Below are 12,037 nucleotides of genomic sequence, written 5' to 3'. Positions count from 1 at the left end.
TGACAAGGGCAACTCTACTATTATTAGGTTGTTGGGTTTTTTTAAAGCTAGATTTCTGTTTATTCAGGAGCTATTTACTTTACACTGGTGTCTACGGCACATGTGAAGTAATTAATGTCACCTGTAATTTCATTGAGAATTTCGTTATATGAAATTATTTCATGTGACAGCAATCTATGCTGGAATGTCATACGTGTATCCCAGAAGGGGATGCTTATTCTCTGGGCTGCTAATATTTACAGACCTTCACGTGCAAGAAAGCTACCATGCATAAGAAAATAAAAAGTGCACATGGATGTTCAACATGATGAGTGGAGCTGGTAAATCTAAAAGGATAACTCTCTTTACTTCCAGGTCTTTTTTCCTCACCTTTGCTAGTAAAGCTTCATAACCAAAGAAAATGAATATTCATACATTCAGTTTCAGTATTGATAATATTGTAAGATAATTTTATGATTGCCACTAAACCTTAAATAAAAAAAAAAAACACCAATCTGTTTCATTAATTTCTAGTAGTAGAGAATGTAGGGATTTTGTCTGCTCTCTTAGCATCTTTTCTCATCAAATTAAGGAGCTTGTAACTCTGATCTTTGACTTTTTTTCTTCTCCACCAATACAGTTTGAACAAAAAATTATTATTTGTTTAAAGTAATCTCTACGTTCACGGCCTTTCACTATAAATTCTTGATTAAATATTCTGTGATAAAAGGTCAGGTTTTTAATGCAAAAAATTTCAAACTCAGGATGCTATAACACCTGAGAATGGAAGACCTTAATATACCATAGTCAATGACAAAAATCGATGAGGTACTATAATACCTCGTTCTAAATTAAATAGGAATAACGTTTTAAGCCACAAATCTCTAAAATATAATATATAACATTATTTACATAATTTTATACGTACATATATATAAAAAAAATAAAAAATACTGATAAAATGTCAGTGCTTGAGTTAACAATTATGACCAGAGAAGACTACACAAAAGATATGTATGGGTACAAATGTACCATTAGCCACCTACTGAATAAAAAAAACCCACAAACATGCAAAAGGCCTAGTGCACAGATCCAGACAAATAAGGCTGATAAAAAGGTAATATTAAATATTTTCTATTATTTGGAATCAATTAGCTGATCAGAAAGAGCAACAACATAGAAAGGTCATTTTCTGTTCCTTGAACGGTCATTCCTTGGGACAGTGAATACAAGAAAAGAGAAGGACTTTCTCAACTCTGGGATTAGTTGAGAAAATGATGATGTATTCACATCACACAGTGAATAATACAGACTTCAGCATAATTAAACTGACATCCAGAGTAGATAGATCCAATAAAGAATTATTAATATGGGACAAGCTGTACAAAGGAGAGTTTAGAAAAAAAACCCTAGGACAACAGTTGAAGTTATATATATATATATATATGAAGGTATATAAATATATATTCATAACTATATATTTACAAAAATATACATACATATATATCTACATTTCCATATCTTATCATTGCACATACACACATTTGTATGTAAGAATAGAATTGGTAAATAAGGAATGGATTTTAGCTTGATGTGGAATAACAAAAAGTAAAAGAAGCTGGAAAGGAGGAAGGTCTATGAGGAACAAGAGGAGAAAACAACATCCATTTTTAACTCTTTGGAAGGAAGACCCTGTCAGTAAAATTTGTGAATTCTTTGCTTTATCATGGAGCAGAGGAAATTTTTAATGCAAAGACTGACCTCATAAGTTAACAAATTATTCCTTTGTCTCCAGTTGATCCACAGAAGGTGGTAACAAATAGTTTCAAAGGTAAAGTATCCCAAAAGAACATTCTAACATTATAAACTGTCAGCATAAGCTCCACTTACAGCAGAAAGGTTTTGAAGACCATTAGTTTCTGGCCTTCTAATGGGTTTGGGTGGGAAGTTGAGAATACTGTTATGTCCATAGTAGCAGAGAGGAAAGAGGTCAGATAAGGGGCTGAAAGGACTCATCTAACTAACTCAGAAGGCCAAGGTATACAGAAGGAATAGGTCAGAGAATATAATTGTTTTGATATATGCTGGTCCTGAAATGTCTGATCCCATGGTATTTAAAGAACTCAAAATACCACTTTGGGGGTTGTTGCATTTACATTTGAGAGCTTACAAGGGCAGTAGTGGTATGAAAAACATGAAAAAGAAGAGACGTGGTACACATCTTTAAAAAAAGTGGGGAAACCCCTAGAAAGTTATGGACTGTTCAACTTAAAAAACCTACTGGAATAACTAATGAAACTGTTTGGCTGCAAAAAAGCAAGGAGATTAGTAGCAGTCAACATGGGTTACTTAAGTACAAATCATGTCAAGCCCATGTAAATTTATCTTATGACAAAGATGCATTATGGACAGAGGAGAAGAAAATGCCATATATACCTTAACTTTAGCCTTACTAAAATCTTGACTTTGATACTGTATTTCATTATATTCTTATAAGGGAACAGTGTCTTATTAAGTGTACTTTAGGACAGTGTAAAACCAATACAAAAATCATTGCTAAGTAGTATTTATTAATGGGCTACCCCTAAAATGAAAGGAAGCAATGAGTCTGATTCTGCATATGACTGTCAGGGGTCTGGCACTATTCCGTTTTTGTTAATGACTGGAACGATGGCAAGGGAGAGTTAATTAAATCTGTAGGTGGCGCTGAGTGGAAGGCACTGCATTATACTGATGGATGGGATTTCAGTTCAAACAGATCTTGACAGACTGAAAGCATGGTCTGAAGAAAACCAAAATGCAGTTGAAGAGGCACAAGTGAAACAGTGCAGACAGACAGGCCTAATCAGCCACACAAATTCAGGATCCAGACAAACTAGCTGAGCAACAGGCCAGTAGACAGGGATTTAAAAGTATTAGTAGATCACAAGTGGAACACAAGTCAATAATGTCATGCTGTTGAGAAAAAGATAAGCGCTGTCCTGGGAAGATTAAAAGGAGCAAAGCGAATAAACATACGGTATATCTTTCTGCTCAGCTCAGCATTTGTAAGAATTCAGGAGGAGTACTGCATGGGGCGTTTCAACAGAGGTGTGGGAGACTCTGCAGGAGAGAAAAGAGAATGATCAGAGATCTGAAAAGCAGCTCCTGTGCAGACAGGCTAAGCTATCTGCTTTTTAATGTGTGTAATGCACAGAAAAGAACAGGGAGAGTGTTTGACTCATACAGCCTTCAAAGGCTGCTGGAAGAGAAACAGAATTGTTTTTTCTCCGTGGTCACAGTAAACAGGAAGAAACAGGCTGTATTTACGAAGTAGTTTTGGTTACATGTCAAAAACCAGGATTATTAGATGTCAAAATAAGTTACCAAAGCACGCGTGGGATCTTCATCACTGGTCTCTATGACAGCTATTAGAGACTTTATTAACTCTTTAAGCAAGGACCTGTTAGGAATGGTATGCTTAACCTTATCACATGGAAGGCCAAAGGACTAGAAGGATCCCTTGGAAATCAAAAGTGGCCAAAGTTTTAGTGAAACCTTGCATGGTGTGACCACTTTGAAAACTTAATCCAAAGTATTTGTTGTGAGAGTGGAAGAAACAAAATAATGATGGAACAGTGGGATAGGGAAGCTTACTTTACTGACTAATGTTCCCTCACATTGGTAAATATGCTTTTTAACAATCAAGGTAGGAAAGGAAAAGAAAATTTATTTCGAAACCATCCTCACACTTACCGTTCTTTGCACTGAATCTTTTGTTGCTATTCCAGTTGTATTTCTGCTGAAGGTAAACCCGATAATAATGATCTACTTACATGGCCTGTTCTCTGCATATCTGTCATATTAAAGTCCATGCTGTTTGTTTATCATGCAGTGATCTATAGCTCCCTATTAATTTAATTATACTAAAAGATCTTAAAAGCCTTGGGCTAAGTAACATGTCAATTACAAATGAGTTTAACTTGGAATAAATATAAACTTAATACTTGTAATTTATTGCTTTAAATATAAACAAAGCCCTTACTATGACACAATCTATTATTAATTGCTCCAGTGCCCCAAGTCCAATTAAGCAAATCCATTTACATTTTCTTCAGAGGAAGTTGATGTTCATTTCTCATAGGAAGTGCAAGGAGCCTACCTTTCCACTTCTTTTAAACCCCCTAATGCAACAAAGCACTTCTGTGTTTAATGAACTGTATCATGTCGGGGGTGAGGGACCTGCTGGTGGTGTGGGAGGTAGGGCCATGTGGGAGGGCTTGTATTTTCTTGAATAAAGTAACTTTCAATCAAATATCTGGTCATATACAATTATTTCTTTAGATGTAAGTAATTAACGTTTTCTACCTGAAAAGTCTATATTTTTCTTCAGTAGTCTTTCAGAAATGAGAAGCTGTTTGGAGTTATGCATGTGTATATATGCATCTATGTGCATTATATATGTTCAACTGAAAAGTATCTTAAACTTTTTTTATATTAGCTATACTTGCATGTATTAAAGTAGTGAAACTGATTTTTTTTTTTTTTTTATGTGTGTGAAAACATGTACATATAAAAATGTCAGCCGCTGTGCTGAGACCTGGTACTTCATGCCTAGGGTAAAATTTTATTGCCTAGTTATAAAAGAGAGGGTTTATAGTGGAAACCCTGACACAACATTAACTATGGTTGTGCTATCAAAGGAGTGCAGCATTTAAGAATTTAGGAACTATTTCGTTTGTGTGTGTATAGGCAGTCATGTGTCTGTCTGTGTCTAAACCATCTTGACTTACATGTGCCTTTTGCATTTATTTTTGAACACTTTGAGAAGCAAAGTCACAAACTGGTTCTGACAATAGCATCTTCATAAGTTTATCCTTCTGGCTTGTTGTCTATAAACAATAAAACCATTTCAAAAAGTGGGGGAAAAAATCACCAGTAAAGCATGTGCAGCTTAAGATGGATGTGCAATGCTTTTTTTTCCTATATTCTCAAGTTACAGAACTGAGAAATGCATAGTGAGTTGCAAGAAATCACACAAATCAGTTACAGAGTTGGGACCGGTGTATAAATCTTCTGAGTTCCAACCCTATACTTCAGACTCATGGCCTCTTTAGTGATATTAATGAAAAACTGACAAAATGGAGATTATAAACTTTTAATGGGCACAACTGAGATTTTTGGGGAATGAGCTCAATCACACATCCCTGTGGTGTCTGTCTGCCTAGCTGCATTAAATGCAATGGGCTAGGCAATCATCCTTGGACCTATCACTCACCAAGTTATGCTGAAGTTAAAGGTTGTATCTATAAACCTGCAGAGGGTTTACAAAATTTCTGGTGGGACTTGCAGATAGTTCACTGACTCCTCTGAACATAAAAGGTTGGGTGGGAGAGACACCATCACTTGGGTTGCCTGTAGTAAGAAAACAATAGAATATGGCAAAAATTTAGGCTAGGCACTGTTTCAAAGGATCTCAAGGAAATTAGGTGCTCTAACACTATTCAATCTTGATGCAAAGCAATGTTACTTCCTAGCAAACAACTCCTGCATTTTCTTGTGTGTGACAATGATATCAAGAAGAAACCAAAAACAATTCCCGCCACATTTCCAAAATACCATTTTGAATCTTAAGATTCTGAAGGCTTATAGTATAGCAGAAGTGCAAATATAAAACATTACTACTTTTTCCATCTTATTGTACGTGGCATACTAACATGCCAATCCATGTAGGCAATATATTTAATTACTAGCTTTAGAAGGGTAGCTTTCTTTAAGCTATTAAACTGTGTTAACATGAACTTTTAACTGTGTTGATAGCACAGAACTTAATGGAAATGTTATAATTCAAGATGTGCTCCCTGGGGATGGCCTTTAGTGAACAAAGGGAAAGAGACACACTAGCACCCGTAGTAATAGTTATATTCATACCATTTGTGTGTGTGCTTGAAAAGTTGTCCTCATGTTTTTTCAAATATGGCTTTGGAATCATAGACTCACACCTAAGTTAAGAGGAACCACTTGACATCATATAGCCCAATGCCCTACTCAGAGCAGGTCTAATTTGATAAAGGTCTTATCATGCCAAGTCTTGAACATCTACAAGGATGGAGACTCCACAACCTCTCTGGGCAGAATTCTCCAGTATTTGGCCACCCACACAGTAAAACAGTTTTCTATATATCTAACCAGAATTTTCCATGTTTTAGCTTGTATCTGTGGCCTCTGGACTGTCATGGCACACCCCTGCCATGGCTTCTGCCTCTTTTATTTGAATCCCCTCTTCAATGCATTTGCAAACTGCATTAGGGTCATCCTTTGCTTTCTCTTCTCCATACTGAATAAACACAGCTCTCTCTCAGCTTCTCCTGATAGGTCACATGCTCCAGCTCTAAACCATTTTGGTGCACCCACTAGACTAGCTGAAATAAGTCAGTATTTTTATTGTACTGGGAAGACCAGACCTGGACAAAGCACTACAGATGCAGTCTCCACAAGCACCAAATAGCAAGGAAAGATAAATTTTCTAGATCTGCTGGCCGCAATCTTTGTAACACAGAGCAGGATGCAGCTGATCTTTGCTTCTCCCTTGCTGCTGCACTGCTGACTCATCTTCAACTTGCTGTCCACTATGACCTCCAGATTCTTTTCTGCAGAGCTGTTTACTAGACAGTTGGTCTCCAGCCTGCATGGGTGTGGGTAGTTAATGCAAGGCTTTGAATTCGCTCTTTTGAGCTTGCTTCCAGTTCCCATTAATTTTATTCCAGTTCTTAGTAACCTTGCTCAGTTGCCATGAGCTTTAAAAGATGGCACAGTGTTCTCACAATGACATTGGCTGACTCCAACACTTGCATGCATCGCATCTGATCCCATGGACCTCTGTGCATATGTTGTGATTGAATTACGTTGTCTCGTAATTTCTATTTGTATACCTATGCTTTTCATAGGTTCAGAAATGTCCTTTTTCTTTCATGTCGGTAGTAACACAAACATAGATTATATTTAGACTTGCTTAATGGCTCCTTCAAACAGTCAAAGCACTGTGAAGGCCTGTGGTGGAGAAGAGAATACAACTCTCAGAGTGTAATTAGAGGAGTGTTTCTTTCCATGGCAGGCTGGCTAAGCCGTCCTTAACTCCTCACCACTTATTCCTGGCTCCAGACAAGTCCCTCCATTATGCTAATACAACTGTTTGTGTGGCTGTTTGGTGAAATGGTTTACAGAGGTTAAAACCAGGGTGGTTTTTTTTCTGTAGATTTTTAAAATGCAGCTCCTTTATCTTTCTGTTCCCCACAGAACAGCCCCACTGCCAGAAATAAGGGGAGGAAAAAACACCGAGTTGCAGTATTGAGGGAGAAACAAGGCTGATGGTGAAATGCTTTTCATGCTGCATCCTCAGAACAAGACATAAGAACAAGAGTGATACAAGGCAGGAGAAAATAACAGACTAACAAAAAGTAATCACACCATCCTATTTCCTGCCTTTATTGTGGCATCCTACCATTCCGGCATAGCTAAAACTCACTCAGCATAATGATGATATTTCAAGTAGTAGGATCAATTGTCTTTCTTATGGTGCTTGTATATATACAATGTACATGCCCAGTAAAACCTGATTCCACCTACATCGCTCGGTAATTACAATTTATGAAATTCTTAAGATAGATAGAAAAGTACATTTTTTATTACTCCATTCTAGCTATCATATCTTAATTAAATAGGCACACAGAAATGTGTAAACTGTAGTCTGTTCTGGTAAATGGGAGGTGTTGTTGAGCTGAGCCAGTTTGCACCAGTGAGATGGACTTTAAGAGGAGCAGAGGTAAGACAGAGAGCAGATTGAGCAATAAAATATTCACAGAATAAATGCCACAACCACAAATAATTGAATTAAGCAATAACAAGGCAGACACAGGGCATTTCCTGTGGATTAATGACTAGCTGGGAGAGTTGATGGTCCACGGCGGTCATCAATTCCCTGGGAAATGTCCTGTACCAAGGTCATCGTTGCTATTATATCCCCCTTTTCTTTTCTCTAGCAAAGAAAAAGAATCCCACATTTTACCTGTTTTCACACAGTGTCATCACTCCTTTAGATGACTGTGGAACAGATGGGTTTGAATGGCAGAGCTGCTGAAGGGTTTCTGTGTAATTGATGTCCGGTGCCACAACCAATCAAAAGCACTTTTTCACCATCGAATTTTTAATCTGGCTTATACAATATTTCAATTTTTTACTTATTTAACTCTTGTGAACCCCCAAATAATAATTTTATTTTGCTGTGGGCCTGCAACACTGACAAATCTGTGTCTGCATAGCTAGGTGAGCCGGAGGAAGCTGGACATATTTTATTCCTTTAGAAGTTTTCCTGTGGCATAAAGAACCTGCTGAGAGAACTGGCAGAGAATTTATGCATTCAGCCTACTCTTTGGCAATAATGTGTGGATTTATAACATAAAGTACTTGCTTAGAACAGGTCAATAATGGTGATAATTAAATCTGTCTTTGATATTCAATAACAATTATGAATTAAAATTTGTTATGGCAGGTTTTTCAATACAAGGCCTATCATGGCTGAATTCCTCTAAGACATAATTTTATCCAGACATGTTTAAGATATTATTCTGTGGCAAGTATGTAAATCTTTAAAATCTATTTTTCAAACAGTAAAATAGAAAATAAAGCACTAAACCCAAAGGTCCAGAAGATAAAGGAGCTTATGATTATCTGCATGCTCTTTTGGTCAAATTTATTTTACAGTTATGCCAGTATTCCTTAACTCACTTATCTTCAGAATTTGTGAATCTTAATCTATCACTTTTTTCCCCTTAAACTGGCATTTCACATTTAATTAGCCTAATCTTGAAACAGAACACTATAGACTATACATTTTTTAAAATTACTGTTTATGATCCTTTATTCATGTTCCATTTATGCACTCTCTGTTACTGTTGGCATTTGCATAGTTCATGGTGTGCAGCAAGTTGCTCTTTCTTCACTTCAGCATGATGTAGTTAAACCGCTTATTTTCACATGCCTGGAATTTTTTGGCTCCGTATACCCATATTAATTTAACTGGCCAATTAGTTGTTATTAAAATATTTTAAAAGAACATACAACAACATATGCACAACAAATTATTTCTTTCCACAATTTTATTAACATTTTTGTAGGTAGTTTCCAGTTTCTCACCTCCTTTTCCCACCAAGAGAGACTCTCCAAGTTTAGGAATACAGACTGCACATTAGATTCAGGGCCCCACTAAGTTTCCTTGAATTCCTTTAAGCTATGTTGAGAACATGGAAAAAACGGGCTGAACTAATAAAAATATTAGACCCTTTTCTTCTCGCACTCTAATGTTAGGAGTTGATGCCACCCTTACAACATGACAGATTTAGATCATTCATGACAACAGGCTGGTACTCCAGGACTTTTTAGGAGAGGGTGAGAGACTATCAGATTTAATTGCCTGATTAGGAGCAAACAAACAATCGATATATTAAAAGGGATGCAATTCCATGTATTTAATATCTTTTTGGTCAGCTCTAACCATGTGCCACATCTTTTTCACAAAGATGATTTTGGCAAGATCAAACTTTAATACTGATTTTTTAACCGTCAGTTTGGCATTGGCAAGGGGAATGTACCTAGATTTGCCTTGTAAACCATTTGTGGCAAAAATATCACCCTTGTTTTGTGTTTGTAGATATTTGGTTCTTAATCTGTGATTTGGACTCCCAGATAAAATATCAATGGAGAACTAATTTTAAATGAAAAGTGTTTCTTTTCATAATAGCATGAAAATGACAATAATCTAGCCAGTCCTTCAGAATTTTCCCTGAGCAGTTCAGTTCTGAAGTACCACAGAGAAAAGGAGTCCCTTAAATACACAACCCTACTGCTACGAGACACACCATTTCTTTCCATTATACTTGCACCTCTTAGAATTAATCTAAGCTGGGTGTAGCAGTGGTCAGAGAGCACAGAGGTAACAGACTGGAAAGCGGCAAATACTTACATCTCTGTGTGTGTGTGTGTATTATTACACAGGAGTTATTTACCTTGCTAAATCTTTGTCTAATGATAATATATGTAAGATATGAAATTTACAAAATAATAATTAAAAAAAAAAAGATGGAAGAAAAGAACTTCAGACAGGAGTAACAAACTATCAGAATGGTCTTCAACTCTTTCTCCCCATAAGTTTCCTCCATTCTTTCCTGCACTTAGATATAAAAATTAAAGCAACAAAAAAACCCTGAAAACACATTTTAAAATAAGGACACAGTCCCAGTGTGGTATCAACAATAAAACTGTATTGAGGGAAAAGGAGCTAAAGTACAGTAGCTGACAATCTGGCCTAAAGGTTGCACATAAAATGAAGATAATAGAAAAATCTTTATGTTTACTTCATGGGGTCATGTATTTGGATTTAGTGTCATAGATCAGGTACAGCCAACCTTTCAATCACTGGAAGTCAAGAACATATGATGTCAGAGTGCTTAATTTAGTATTTTATAATTATTTTTTTCTGGAAATATACAAGTATTGAGCTCCACATTTTATTTCTGGAAATAAGAGGAGACTATCTTATTTTACCTTTGTGGGACAGCTGACTGATAGGCAACACTCTCAAGGCCAGGGTTCTGCAAAAATTAAAGTTTCCCAATGCAAGAACAGTTACTGTAATTGCCACGATTACTGTGCTTTCCCTTTGAAAAGGATGGTGTGTCAACAGGCTAAAAAACAAGCCATGTTGTTTCAGCACTGGCCAGTGAATGAGATTCCCTTAAATATTGATTTCAAAAGTAGTCCTCTGCTCCCTTGCTGCTAATATATATATGTAAAGATTATATTTCTAGATGTCCTTTTATGTCTCCAGGCTCTACCACTGTAGATGAGAATAGAAGCTCAAAACTGCTCTATAGCATGGCCCAAAAGCAGCAAAAAATATACAAATCCTTTCCCACTGAAGTTGTTGTCCAGGGAATTCCTCTGGTGACAAATAGACAGAAGGTGGTATACACAACTACAAGCAAGATGGAAGGATGCCAGTGAGATATTCTTTGTATCAGGTGTACCACGAGCCAGCAAAGCTGAGTGTGGAAGGAGGGAATACTATGGACTAAGTGGGTGCTGCCTGCTGGTGGGAAATGGGATGTGACTGAGTGGTTGCATGACAGCAAGCACTCTTCACCCTAAAACAGCTTCTTACCATTCCAGCCCACACCAATAAGCACAGAGGAGAGAAGTGTTTGGAAACTCCTCCTGATTTGCTGCCATCTTCTTGTGCCTGGCCCAGCCAGGCAGCTCCCAGACAATGGTATTGGCAGCGGCCTCTCAGTGCATCTGGTGACGCCAGTGGCTGCTGCTGCTGCCAGCTGTTGGCTGGATCCCTGTGTGTGATCAGCATCAACGCCTTCAACAGGAACATTTCTCCTTGTCCAGAAACACTGACACAAAAGGAGACAAAGTGGGATGGCTATTCCCACCACAGACTGCATAGGCCATTCATGTATTTGGGACACAGTGGCAGCAGTCTTGTCAATAGTACAAAACTGACCAGCCGGAAGAGTCCAAAAGGGCTTAACCTTACCTCCACGCTCAAAGCACTTTGCTTTAAGTGATGGAGCACAGACATTGCATGCAGAGCATGCAGAGCTGTTTCCGAACAGGTGAATACACTTGTTTGTTAACCATGCAATTGGTTCTGGCAATGTTGTAAGATATTTTTTTACTGTTCTTGTGCTAAAGGAAGCTTTCAGTCTGATAAGTTATAACATCACACCTGTGTAAACATGAGGTATGATGCCATAAGCTTTACTTACAATTACAGTTGTTTTTCTTAAATTACATGAAGTAGAGTCCACAATAAGACACTTCATTGTTGGCAGTTATTACAGATGTATCTCTGAAATGGCTGATTGCTTAATTACCCTTCATATTATGACTATTCTGGCAAATTTCTAAAAAGAATCTCTAACAAAGAACCGGATGAATGTTTCCTCTGTATTCTTCAGTTAAGGTTTGATTGTTCAACCTTTAGATTTATTAAAGTCAATCAGTTCAGCTTCTATTT

This window comes from Falco naumanni, chromosome 3, assembly GCF_017639655.2.
Source record: "Falco naumanni isolate bFalNau1 chromosome 3, bFalNau1.pat, whole genome shotgun sequence".
In the NCBI taxonomy this organism is placed as follows: Eukaryota; Metazoa; Chordata; class Aves; order Falconiformes; family Falconidae; genus Falco; species Falco naumanni.
This window is presented reverse-complemented; position numbering follows the sequence as displayed.